This window comes from Chrysochloris asiatica, unplaced genomic scaffold, assembly GCF_000296735.1.
Source record: "Chrysochloris asiatica unplaced genomic scaffold, ChrAsi1.0 scaffold00126, whole genome shotgun sequence".
Classification (NCBI taxonomy): Eukaryota; Metazoa; Chordata; class Mammalia; order Afrosoricida; family Chrysochloridae; genus Chrysochloris; species Chrysochloris asiatica.
The window spans coordinates 7117625-7131062 of NW_006408644.1; positions in this window are offsets into that span (position 1 = coordinate 7117625).

Consider the following 13438-nt stretch of genomic DNA (forward strand, 5'->3'; position numbering starts at 1 on the left):
ATAATAATCAATGTAATGAAACAAGCTATATGAATGGTTGAATGTGAAGCTGATGATGTGCCCTGTAAACTTTCACTCAATGCAAAATAAAAACATTTAATTAAAAAAAAAAAAAGTGATGTATGCTCAACCTTGGAACAATAGGGCTCTGTGATACAGGGATCAAGGCATATTCTGAATGGGTCAAAAAGGGGGGGGGGGAATGTTAATATGCTTTACTGTCTTATGAATATTGGTTTCCCTTAGTATTATTACAGAAAGCTTGCAAGCCCATTTCGAGCCTATAACTTAAAGGAGTTCTAGAACTTTCCCAGTGAAATAGGCTTCTTTTGGAGTCATTATAGTGTGGAGGACCTTAGGTGAAATCCTGAGCCCCATTCAGAACCTTCTGAGGTGGAACATTCCCATTTGAAAGGACATGTAGACCAGCCTGGAATGGCTAGATGAACAGAAGATACTTCCTGAAAGAAAAGACCAGCAGGAAAAAACAAAAATGTCAGTCTGTTTGGCCATTACAAGAACTAGCAAGCTGTTCGCTGGGGAGCCATCAAGGCAAGCAATCAAGTTCCTTCAGGACAAACCCCCATCCAAGACTGAAACTCAAAGGGAACACATGAGCAGGCATGTAAGCTCACTGGTGACCACATTGGTTTGCATGTTAGTGGAAGTGAGGGAAAGGCAGTAATGAAGATATGGGCCGAGTTCGACCACGTTCCGTAGACTCTTGTTGACATTGAAATGAGAGAGAGGAGAGGGCTGGTTGGCCCGATGTTTGGAGAGACTTGGGAACTCCTGAGCCCATGGACAATGACCTAGCTATGGAAACCGAGAGCTGAAGGTAAAGCTTACAGCTGATATGAAGTGAGGGGAGATGCACAAGAACACCCAAACTTGCAGATGGCACCCATTTGACCTAGCTTCGACGGCTTGATGATCAGAACTTGACTAGAGGAAGATAAAGAAATTTGCTACAATTTGATGAATTTGACCTATCCTTATGGATGTATGTAGTAGCTCAAGATACCAACCAAAAGGGAGGAGTCTTCAAATCAAGGATCAAGCCTATCCCATCTGTACATAGGGTTGATAGGGCAACTTAGACATTGGCTACCTAAAAGTTGGGGGGGTGCAGGGGCTATAAAGACACATAGTGGCTGGCTTACAAGTTTTTGAGAGGGAATTTAGTATTATAGTGTGAGAGGGAAGCTAGAATCCCACTGAATAATTGTCATCTTGTCTGGATGAAAGGAGATTCAATAGTGGGTAATTGTTATCATGACCAATTGCAATTGTCACAACTGCAGAAGTTGTGTAACAAAAAGGGGGGGGGGCGAGCAGTTAATCTTACATTCCAGGAGAAGAGGACCCTAAGACTATCAAGGGAGAAGAGCATGAGCAGAATGCAGGACCCTATTTGGAGAAGCAGCAACACCAGATATGGAGGCAGAGGTGATGGCATGGAGAGATAGAGCAGCTGAGGATGCTAGACTGATTAAAAGAGAAAGGCTGTATGCTGGCATCCAGAAGGCTGGCTTGCAGTATGTGCCCGTTGGTTATTTAAATGATTATATATTCTTGAGTGTTTTTGTGTACATTAAAAAAAAAAAAAAAAACAGAGGGAATAGAAGCAGATATTGTTAATGGATGATGCATGGAGGGGATTGTAATCATTGCAATGAAACAAAATATGATAGGTTGAGCGCAAAATTGATGTTCTGCCATGTAAACTATCACTCAGTTCACAATAAATGCTTAAAAAAAGAAAGAAATCAAACAACATATTGCATTGGCAAACCTTCTACACAAGACCGCTTTAAAGTGTTCAAGAGCAAAGATATCACTTTGAAGAGTGATGTGGGTCTGATCAAGGTCATAGTGTTTTCAACCACTTCATATGCATGTGAAAGTTGGACAATGAATAAGAAAGACCACAGTAGAATCAATGCATTTGAGTTATTAAAGTTGGAGAAGAATATTGAAAGTACCATGGACTGCAGGAAGAACAAACAAATCTGTGGTGAAAGAAGTACAGCCAAAATGTTCCTTATAAGCCAGGATGGTAAGACTTTTTCTCTCATACTTCAGACATGTTGTCAGAATGGACCACTTCCTGGAGAAGGACATCATGCTTGGAAGAGTAGAGAGTGAATGAAAAAGAGGAAGATCCCCAACAAGATGGATTTACACAGTGGCAGCATCAACGGGCTCAATTGTGAGGATGGCACAGTACCAAGCAGTGTTTTGTTTTGTTGCACATAGGATTGCTATGAGTCAGAATCAAGTGGACAATATGTAACAACAACAACAATAACAATTACTAGAGCCTTGTTTTTCACTAATGCCTTCAGTGCCGTTTTGACTTCTTTCTTCAGTACCATCAGTTCTTGATCATATGCTACCTCTTGAAATGGTTGGAATAGACCATTTCTTTTTGTTACAATGACTCTGTATATATACCTTCCATCTTCTTTTGATGTTTTCTGATATTTTGTCCATAGAACCTTTAATATTGCCATTCTAGGCTGGAAATTTTTTTTTTTTTTCAGTTCTTTCAGCTTGAGAAATGCTAAGCATATTCTTCCCTTTTGATTTTCTAACTCCATGTCTTTGTACATTTCATTATAATACTCTACTTTGTCTTCTCAAGCTGCCCTTTGAAATTTTCTGTTTAGCTTTTGACTTTCTCATTTGTTCCATTCACTTTAGTATCTCTATGCTGAAGAGCAAATTTCAGTCTCTTCTGACACCCACTTTTATCTTTTCTTTCTTTCCTGTCTTTGTAATTACCTTTTCCTTTTTTTCCTGTGTTGTATTCATGATGCCATCTCACAGCTCTTATGGTCTTAGGTCATTGGTATCTAATATATCAAAGTTCTTGAAATGGTCTCTAAATGCAGATGGGATATATTCAAGGTCATATTTTGGCTGTCATGTACTTGTTCCACAGTCTGCCCCTGCCTTGTTTGATGGTATTGAGTTTCTCCACCATTTCTTTCCACTGATATAGTCAATTTGATCCCTGTGTATTCCATCTACTGAGGTCCCTGTGTATAGTTGCCTTTTGTGTTGTTTTACAAAAGTATTTTCCATGAATAAGTCATTGATCTTGAAAAACTCTATCATGCAATCTCCAGCATCATTTCTATCACCAAGTCCATATTTTCCAGTTACCGGTCATTCCTCTTTGTTTCCAACCTTTGCATTCCAATCACCAGTAACCATCAATACATCTTGATATATGTTTGATCAATTTCAGGCTGAAGAATTTGGTAGATTCTTCAATTTCGTCATCACTGGCTTTAATGGTTGGTTCATAAATTTGAATAATAGAGGTATTGACTTGTCTTTCTTATAGGCATTTGGATAACATCCTATCAGAGACAGCATTGTACTCCAAGATAGATCTTGAAATGTTCTTTTTGATGATGAATAAAACACCATTCATCTTCATTTTGTCTTTCCTGGCATAGATCCATGTGATTATCTGATTCAAAATGGCCAATTACCAGTCCATGTATTGGTATTGGCAGCTCATAAAGATATCATAAAGATATTGATCTTTATGCATTCCATTTAGTTTTTTACAACTTCCAGTTTTCCTAGACTCATTCTTAGTACAGTCCATGTTCTCATTATTAATGGATGTTTGCAGCTGCATCTCCTCGTTTTGAGTTTTTCTTCACCAGCAAATGAACGTCCTGAAAGCTCTACTCTATTCATGTCATCATGGTCAACTCTACTTTGAGGAGACATGACTAGCCTGAAGGGCTCATCTTCCGGCACTATATCTGAAAATATTCTGGTGCTGTTCATAATTTTTTCATCTTCCAGCACTATATCTGACAATGTTCTGCCATATTCATAAGGTTTTCAGTGTCTAAACATTCGGAAGTCATTCTCCTCTCCTTCTTCCTAGTCTGTCCTAGTCTGGAAAACTCTGCTGAAACCTGTCCACCAGGGATGACCCTGTTGGCAGTTAAAATACTGGTGGCATAGCTTCCAGTATCACAATAATATGCAAGTCGCCACAATATAACAAACTTACAGAAAAGTAATGAACTATATATGTTTTGTTGTTGTTTTAAATTTGTACTGGACCGCAATGTCCGTTTGAACCACAAGATTGGCATTTCAAACTCACCAGCCGCTCCTTGAATATCCTATACAGGGTTGCTATGAGTAGAAACTGACTCGATTGCACTTCATGACAACACATAAATATGGAAATAAAAGCAGTTGCTCTGTCTACTTGAGTTTGACTCATGGTGACCTCAAGTATGTCAGAGTATAACTGTTCTCCATAGGGTTTTCAATGGCTGATTTTTCAGAAGTAGATCCCAAGCCTTTCTTTAGAGGCTTATCTGAGTAAATTCAACCCCTAAATCTTTGGTTAGCAACTGAGTGAGTTAATCATTTGCATCATCAAGTGATTCAAACCCTATGGATCACAGCTCTACTTACACACATGGGATCACCACAAGTTGGAATTGACTAGACAACAAGTGTGTGTGGTTGCATGTGTATGCTGTTAAGTGCCTTTGAGTCGCTTCTGACTCATAGCTCTAAATAGGATTTCTGAGACGTGGCTGGTGGGTTTGAACTGACTACTCTGAGGTCAAACTGACCTTGGTGCTAATTCTACAGCACCACACCAGGACTCATATATGCTTAACAACAACAAAAACATGGTGGTGCTGTGGGTTAAACTTTGGGCTGCTAATTGCAAGGGTGACAGTTCAAATCCACCAGTTGCTCCATGGGAGAAAGATGAGGCTGTCTGATCCTGTAAATGTTTACAACCTCGGAAACTCTAAGTGGCACTTCTACTCTGTCCTACAGTGTCCCTATGAGTTGGGATTGACATAATGACAGTGAGTGTTATTTGTTTTGTCTTTTAATGAGGCTGACTATGAGATTATAATTAATTAATTAATTAATCAAAAGGTGTCCTTAAGGACACATTCAGATTATCTCATACTTAGGAGTCCTGGTGCGGCACTTGGGTTAATGCGCTGAACTGCAAAGACAGTTTGAACCACAAGGTCGGTGGTTCAAGCTCACCAGCTGCTCCTCAGAAACCCTGTACAGGGTCGCTGTTGGTCAGAACTGCCCTGACGGCACTTAGCAACAATAACAAAATAAAACAAAACCACAAGCAAACAAATCCAAGTGCACTAGTCTGTCCCTTCAATTTAGGCCCAAGTCAGGTTGGAAAAGGAGAAAAGATTATTTCATCCTTTGTTAGTTGTTGTTGTTGTTGTTGTCAGGTGCCATGGAGTCGGAACCGACTCATAGCAACCCCATGCACAGCAGAACGAAACAATGTTCGATCCTGGGCCAACCTCACTACCGCTGCCACACTTGAGTCCATCAATGATGCCACCTGGCTGATCCATCTCATTGGGGGTCTTCCTCTTTTTCTCTGACCCTCCACCCTACCCAGCATGACATCCTTCTCCACCGATTGTTTCCTCCGGACAATATGTCCAAAGTAGGAGAGACGAAGCTTAGCCATCCTGGCCTCCAAGGAGCACTCTGGCTGCACTTCTTCCAAAACAGATGTATTGGTTCTTTTGGCAGTCCATGGCACTTTCAGTATTCTCCTCCAACACCACAACTCAAAGGCATCAATTCTTCTACGATCCTCCTTATTCACTGTCCAGCTTTTGCATCCATATGAGGCTATTGAAAACACAATGGCCTGGGTCAGGCGCACCCTAGTCCTCAAGCTGACATCTCTGCTCTTCAACACTTTAAAAAGTTCCTGTGCAGCAGGAACTTTTTGTGTCTTTGTTAGTAGACAACCCCTAATTTAAGTCTTTATGCTTTACTTGATCAACCACATTGAAGCTAGAGCTGCCTCTCTTCTTGCCTAAATCCAGCTTCCCCATCACAAAGAGCAACACCAAAGTAATTCTGACCTTCCAAGTCAGAGTCCTCCAATTTATCCCTGTCCTCCACTTCAATCTCTTACAATACTACTGACTTTCCCTCCTAAACCATCCCTCAGTTTTGTTCATGGTCCAGGCCTCAGGTTACTTCTTAGCATACCTGTTATAACCTCCCTCCTGCTGAAGTTCTCTGGTTGTAGACTGAAGTTAACATTGATGCTTTTACAAAAAGTTTATTTTTCACTATAGGTTTTATTAATGCCATTCCTTTCCCTGAGAGATTATAACAGCTACTTTTACATTATCAGGCCTACCCTACGTTCAGAAAGTTTTTCCTAAAACCATTCTGAACCACCTCATACCCCTTTTCTCCTCCCACTGACCTACACACCCTCGTCACTTATCTTATGCATCTTCGCTTCATGCTCTATTTGTCCATCCCCTCCACAGAGCTATATCTCACTGATTTAAAGAGATTATATAATCTTATTTTCTTCTTGCCTAAACAAGAAACCTAAATCTTTCATTATGCTTGTATTAATTAATATATTATTCAGTGCACATACACTTTATGTATGATTTTATCCTGCAAGTTCTCAAAGAAGAGGACCTATAATCTTTCCTATTTTGCTCTTTCCAGAATGTAGTACAGCATCTGAAGCATAGAGGTAAACCCTTAAATGCTTTTTTTTTTTTTTATTGCCTTCTTAGAGGCAAGGATGAAGAAGCAAGGGAAGAAGGTAGAATAGGAGACAATAGTAGAATACAACTGCAAAGCCCTTCAGAATATTATTACTGAAATGTTGGCCTTGAGTTCTGTTCAAATTTGAAATGAAAGTTCTTACCTTATTTAAATGCACTTTTGCATTCCTCATCTTTTGACACAGTCAATTTCTACAAGTATCAGGAATTCCTTTAATTCCAGAGTGATCAAAAGCGTCAATGATTGCCCATAACTCGGTTATCTATTTCCATTATACAAATGGAGGTTTTGCATTTTCTCCTCAATTTTCAATGAATTATGTCTTTAAAAAATGGAAAAAAAGGAAACAAACACATCTGCTGTGAAATGACAAGAAATATCATATTACCTTTCAGATTCTTTGGGGATCTAAATTCTAATCAAGAAAAGTCGGTGAGGTGAAGCCATTCATTGCTCTCACTCAGCATAAGGGCACTATGTATTAGTGTGCTCAGCGCCGTCCTGCACACCTAAAATGGCTCTTTGGCAGAATTAGGGGCAAAGGAAATCTATTTTGAGTCTTTATGTATAAGACTTACTGTCTAGCTAAGTCCAAAACTGTCATTTTGGCTCCTAAAGTCTAATGCTGAAAATTTGCTGAAATAAATATGAACTTTCTCATCAAGCTGTTAGGAAATGCATGGATCTATTTTGTTTATACCCTTAAAAATTATTTCATTTTACTTTTTCTTTTTTTTTTTTTTTTTTTTAAGAAGTTTCATTCTGGAGATTAATTTTGCTGACAACATGCTATTCCCTAAAAAGAAAGAAAAGTGACACCGTGTAAAAAATCAGATATGAATGCACACACAAAATACAAAGTTCCTGACCATTCCAAACTCTTGTTTCTAGGTCTACTCGTGTATCTTTAACCAATTCACATGAAATTTACTTACCCAATAACTGCATTGATACTTTATTTAGATCAATATTCAATTCTGGCATTTGTAGCCTGATTAGTGGTTTAGTCACCAATCTATTTACTGCTTTGAAACTTGAGTTCCATTTGCCTATCTTTTCTTCCATTCATTTTGTTGCTAAAAGGGCACAAAAAGAAAAGCAGATTGAGCCAAGGGAAACAGGCCAAGCCACAATAAATCCCTCAACCAAAACATACACACACAAAAAAATAACTGAGCTCCATAATGCTAAGATGATCTCTGTCTGGCCGTGATATTAATATATTGTTTATATTTATCCTTCCCTGCTGATGCTATCATTTGCCACTTTGAATTTTCCACTGACAGCAGTATTTCTACTGGTCTTACTTACAGAGAGGGTGGCTACTAAAACACAATTCAGGCTCACTCCCACATTAGTCATCAGTAAGCCAAGAGCAAGACACCTGCGGAGGCCAGGGGATTTAGAGTCCAAGTCTCACCCACAGTTGAGTTGCTAAAGTAGATAGTAAAAAGCTGCAATGTAATTATCTGGAAATAGAAAACAGGGATCTGAATTTGCTTATTTTGTCAAGAGGCTCATGTGGCAAGGGGACTTACAAATTCACCTGTGTCCTCTGAAATTCAGACCCTTGAGGAGAGTGGAAATTTGTCTCTTATGCAGCTATATTACTCTAGTATTTTTTGTCTGATGAACCATGGTGATATTAACCCCCATGTTGACAATAATAGCCTTTGACTATTTGGTTACACTAAATTATATCATGATCATATCAGAATGGTTTGTGGTTGACCTTTTACATGTCCTGCTCCTCCAAACTACTTCTGTCTCTGAGAGTCCCTATTTACCAGGGTATAGTCCATTTAGGGTAACTGTTACAACATTATATGAAGAACTCAGTGCTCTTCAAGATGGTGTTGCATGGCAGATAGTCAGTTATTCTCTTTGACACCTAGTTATTCACAACATATTTGGCATGATAAGATCTATACTCTCTAAGCAATTAAGAAATTATGAGCTAGAACTTTTTCAAAGGATTCTTAAGGAGAGTAAAATTTTCCATGTACTCTCAGAGCAGAGAGAGAGAGAATTCTTTCAGAAACCAACAGCAATGGTTTTTTTCAGGATCAGCTTTCCATTTATGCTGAGAGATGCTGCAATATTTCTGTAATACATTTGTCTTATTGGAGTCCTTGTATGGTACTGTGGAATGAACACTGGACTATTAATTGTGAGGTAGATTATTCAAACCCACCAACTGCTCCTTGGAAAACCTATACAGGGTCACTGTGAGTTGGAACCAACTTGATGGCATTTAACAATAACAGTAATTCTTAAGATCAAGTTCAGCTGCATATAACAGGAATCTCAAAAATGACAATAATTTAAACAAGGTATAAATAGGTAGTCCAGGTATTTTAGCCAAGTGATCCATGCACCTATCTTTCAGACCTCCATTCTTAAGATCAACTCATGTTCTAAGATAACTCTAGCTCTAGTCAGTATGTCCACATTCCAGATTTGCATCAGGAAGAAGCTGGAGAGAAGGACAAAAGACCACTTCTGTCTTTTAGGGAGTCCTGTTGTGGTGCTATGGGTTAATGTGCTGGACTGCAAAGTCAGTTTGCTCCACAAGGTCAGGGGTTCAAGCTCCCCAGCCACTTCACGGAAACCCTATATAAGGTTGCTGTGGGTCTGAACTGACTTGACGGCACTCAACAACAACAATATCATTTAGGGAGACTTCTGTTTATGTGAAATAAGCTAGAACTTAATCACAGGAGCGCATATAGCTGCAAAGGAAACCGGAAACAGCGTATTTTCTGGGTGAATTATCATCTCAAGGGAGTGTGGTGACTCTGTAGAATAAGCACTGAACTGTGAATCATAAGGTTGATGGTTCTTGCCCAACAGTGGCTCCATGGGAGAAAGGTGAGGCTTTCTGCTCCCAAAAAGATTTATAGCATTGGAAACACTATACAGGGAAGCTATGAGTTAGAAACGACTCAATGACACACACAAAAATAATAAGATAAATTTTAAAATGGAATCCAGATTCTGTTACTAAGGAAAAAATGCAGGAAGACATGCTGATGGAGGCAGTTGGCAATCCTATATCTAAGAACCTGTCACAGTGTTTAAACTTCTTATTATTAGAATTATCTCTTTTGTATTGTCACTGTCTTTCAAAATCTCTGTTAAACATTGGCTACCTAAAATAGAGGGGAGGGGGCAATAAAGGCATGAAATGACTGGCTTACAAGTTTTCAAGAGGGAGTTTAGTTTCAGAGTGTGCGGGGAAAGGTAGAATCCTCACTGAATATTCTTCATCTTGTCTAGACAGGTCTGGTGAAAGGAGATGGAGACACGATTCTTATGATTCAATAGTGAGTAATTGTCATCATGACTAATCGCAACTGTCACAATTGTAAAAGTATAAGTTTCATAACAAAAAGGAATAGTAGTTAATCTTACAGTCCAGGAGCAGAGGACCCTAGGACCATCAAGGGAGAAGACCATGAGTGGAATGTGGGACCCTATCCAGAGAAGCAGCGACACCAGAGATGGAGGCAGAGATGAGGACATGGAGAGAGAGAGCAGCTGAAGATTCTAGACTTATGGAAAGAGAAAGGCTGTGTGCTAGCAGCCAGGATGCAGGCTTGCAGAATGTGCCCTTTGGTTGTTTAAATGATTATATATATTCCTTAGTGTTTTTGTGTTCATCCCAAAACAAAAAACAAAAAAACAGAGGGAATAGAAGCAAATACTGTTTAATGATGATGCATGGAGGAGATTGTAATCATTACAATGAAATGATGAGTGTAAAACTGATGTTCTCCCATGTAAACTGTCACTCAATTCACAATAAAAACTTAGAAAAAAATGGAAAAAAAACTCTGTTAAATGCAAATATATTCATTGGAAACAGGCAAAATATAAACAAATTAAATAAATTTAGACTCATATGATTACAAATCCATCTATGAGATTCATTTGTCTCTGAAAAATGAAATCATGCAAAAGGTAACCAAAAATTGTAATCAGGAAAACAAAGACATGTTAAAGTATTCAGAGGACTCTGAGACATCAAGTCACTACAGGTCAAAAGGCTGAGGACAGGCAAGGATCCAAAAATAATTTTGCTTACTTCACAATTTTGCTGATGACTGAGTCACACACATTCAAGTTGATACAACGGTACAGATTTGCTGTTGCCTAGCCCAAGGTAGCACCACTCATTTGTCAGTTTGTCATACTATGGTGACTTGCATATAGCTGTAATTCTGGAAGCTATGCCACAGGGTATTTTAAATACCAGCAGGGTCACCCACGGTGGACAGGTTTCCACTGAACTGTCAGATGAAGATGGACTATGAAGAAAGAGAGGTGGAATACTTCCAAATAGCTATTCACTGAAAACCATGTGAATAGCAGTTGAACACTATCAGAACCAGAATATTGAAATATGATAAGAACACTAGAATATTGTCAGATACAGTATGGGAAAACAAACCTCCGAGGCTGAAAGGAATTCAAGATATGACTAGGGAAGAGCTGCCTCCTCAAAGTAGAGTTGACTGTGATGACGTGAATGGAATAAAGTTTTCATAACTTTCATTTGCTGATGAGGCACAACTCAAAATGAAGAAAAACAGCTGTAAATATCCATTAATAATCAGAACATGGAATGAAGCCAGGAAAATTGAAAATGCTCAAAAATGAAATGGAACACATAAACATCGATGTCCTAGGCATTAGTGAGCTGAAATGGATTGATATTGGTCATTTTGAATCTGACAATCACATGGTCTACTATGCTGGGAAGGACGAATTGAAAAAGAATGGTGTCACGGTCATCATAAAAAAAAATATATCAAGATATGTCTTTAAGTACAGTGCTGTCTGTGATAGGATAGTAATCATACCCCTACAAGGTAGACCAGAGTCCTGGTGTGGCACTGTGGGTTAATGCACTGGACTGAAAAGTTGGTTTGAACCACAAGATTGGTGGTTGAAGCTGACCAGTTGCTCCTCAGAAACCTTCTACAGGGTTGCCATGGGTCAGAAAAGACTCAGTGGCATTTAACAACAAAAACACAAGGAACACCAATTAATACCACTATTATTCAAATTTACCCACCAACCACTAAAGCCAGTGATGATGACATCCAAGAATTCTGCCTACATCTTCAGTCTGAAACTGATCAAACATACAATCAAGATATGTTGATAAGTCTCTTGTGATACAATCGTGAATAATTGTTATCAGGACTGATTGTGAGAGTCGGAAATGTAAAAATAGACGTTTTATAGCAAGGAGGGGAGTGATTAACTTTTCAGTCTAGGAGCCGAGGTCCCTAGGACCATCAAGGGAGAAGAGCAGAGAGCGGGACCCTACCCAGAGAAGCAATGATGCCTGAAATGGAGCCAAAGATGATGACGTGGAGCAATGGAGCAGCTGGAGACTTTAGATCCAGAGAGGGAGAGCAACTGTGTGCTGAAGACCTGGGAGGTACGGGGGAAGGATTGCATGGAGGGGATTGTAAGCATGGCAATGAGACGATATATGATAGAATGAATGTAAAATTAATGTTCTCCCATGTAAACTATCACATAATTCACAATAAAATATTTAAGAAAAATAATAATAATAAAGTGTTGAAGAGCAAAAAAAAAAAAAAAAAAAAGAAGATGTTGCTAATTCCTGGTGATTGAAATACAAAGTACAAAGGTTATAAGCAAAGAAGAAAGATCAGTAGTTGGAAAATATGGCCTTGGTGATAGAAAGATGCTGGAGACTGCATTGTAGAATTTAGCAAGACCAATGATTTCTTCATTGTGAATACCTTTTTTAAACAACATAAAACCTCACCAGAAAACAAATGGACTACATCTATGGAAAGAGATGGTGGAAAAGCTCCATATCTTCAGCCAAAACAAGGCCAGGGCAGACTGAGGAAAAGACCATCAATTGTTCATATGCAAGAAAATTAAAACAAGTCCATGGGAGCCAAAATAGTACCTTGAACATCTCCCACCTGAATTTAGAGATCATCTCAAGAACAGATTTGATGCATTAGACATCAAAGACCAAAGACCAGAAGAGTTGTGGGATGACATCAAGAACATCATACAGCATTTTGTAGCAAAAGGAGGGGAGTGGTTGACTTTGCAGTCTGAGAGTGGAGGTCTCTGGGACCATCAAGGAAGAAGAGCAGAGTGCGGGACACTACCCAGAGAAGAAGTGAGACCAGATGGAGGCAGAGACAATGACGTGGAGAGATGGAGTGGCTGGGAACTCTAGACCCAGAGAGGAAGAGTGGCTGTGTGCTGACTACTGATGGGCAGGCTTGAGGGATGTACCCTTTGGTTGTTTGATGACGCATGGAGGGGATTGTAATTATTACAGTAGAATGAATGTAAAGCTAATAATGTTCTCCCATGTAAACTATCACATAATTCACAATAAAACATTTTTTTTTAAAAAAGAAGAACATCATACAGGAAGAAAGCAAAAATTCATTAAGAAGGAAAAGACCAAAGTAGATGTGAGAAGAGACTCAAATTTGCTCTCCAGCATAGAGATGCTAACACAAATGGAAGAAATGAGGAGGTAAAAGAGTTAAATAGAAATGTTCGAAGAGCAGTTCAAGAAGACAAGGTCAAATATTATAACAAAATGTGCAAGGATCTTTAGTTAGAAAATAAAAAGGGAAGAACATGCTCAGCATTTCTCAAGCTGAGGAAACTGAAGAAAAAGTTCAAGCCTCAAGTTGCAATATAGAAGGATTCTATGGGCAACATATTGAATGATGCAGAAAGCATCAAAAGAAGATTTAAAGAATACATAGAGCACTCTACCAAAAAAGAAGTGGCCAATATTCAAACCATTTCAAGAGGTAGC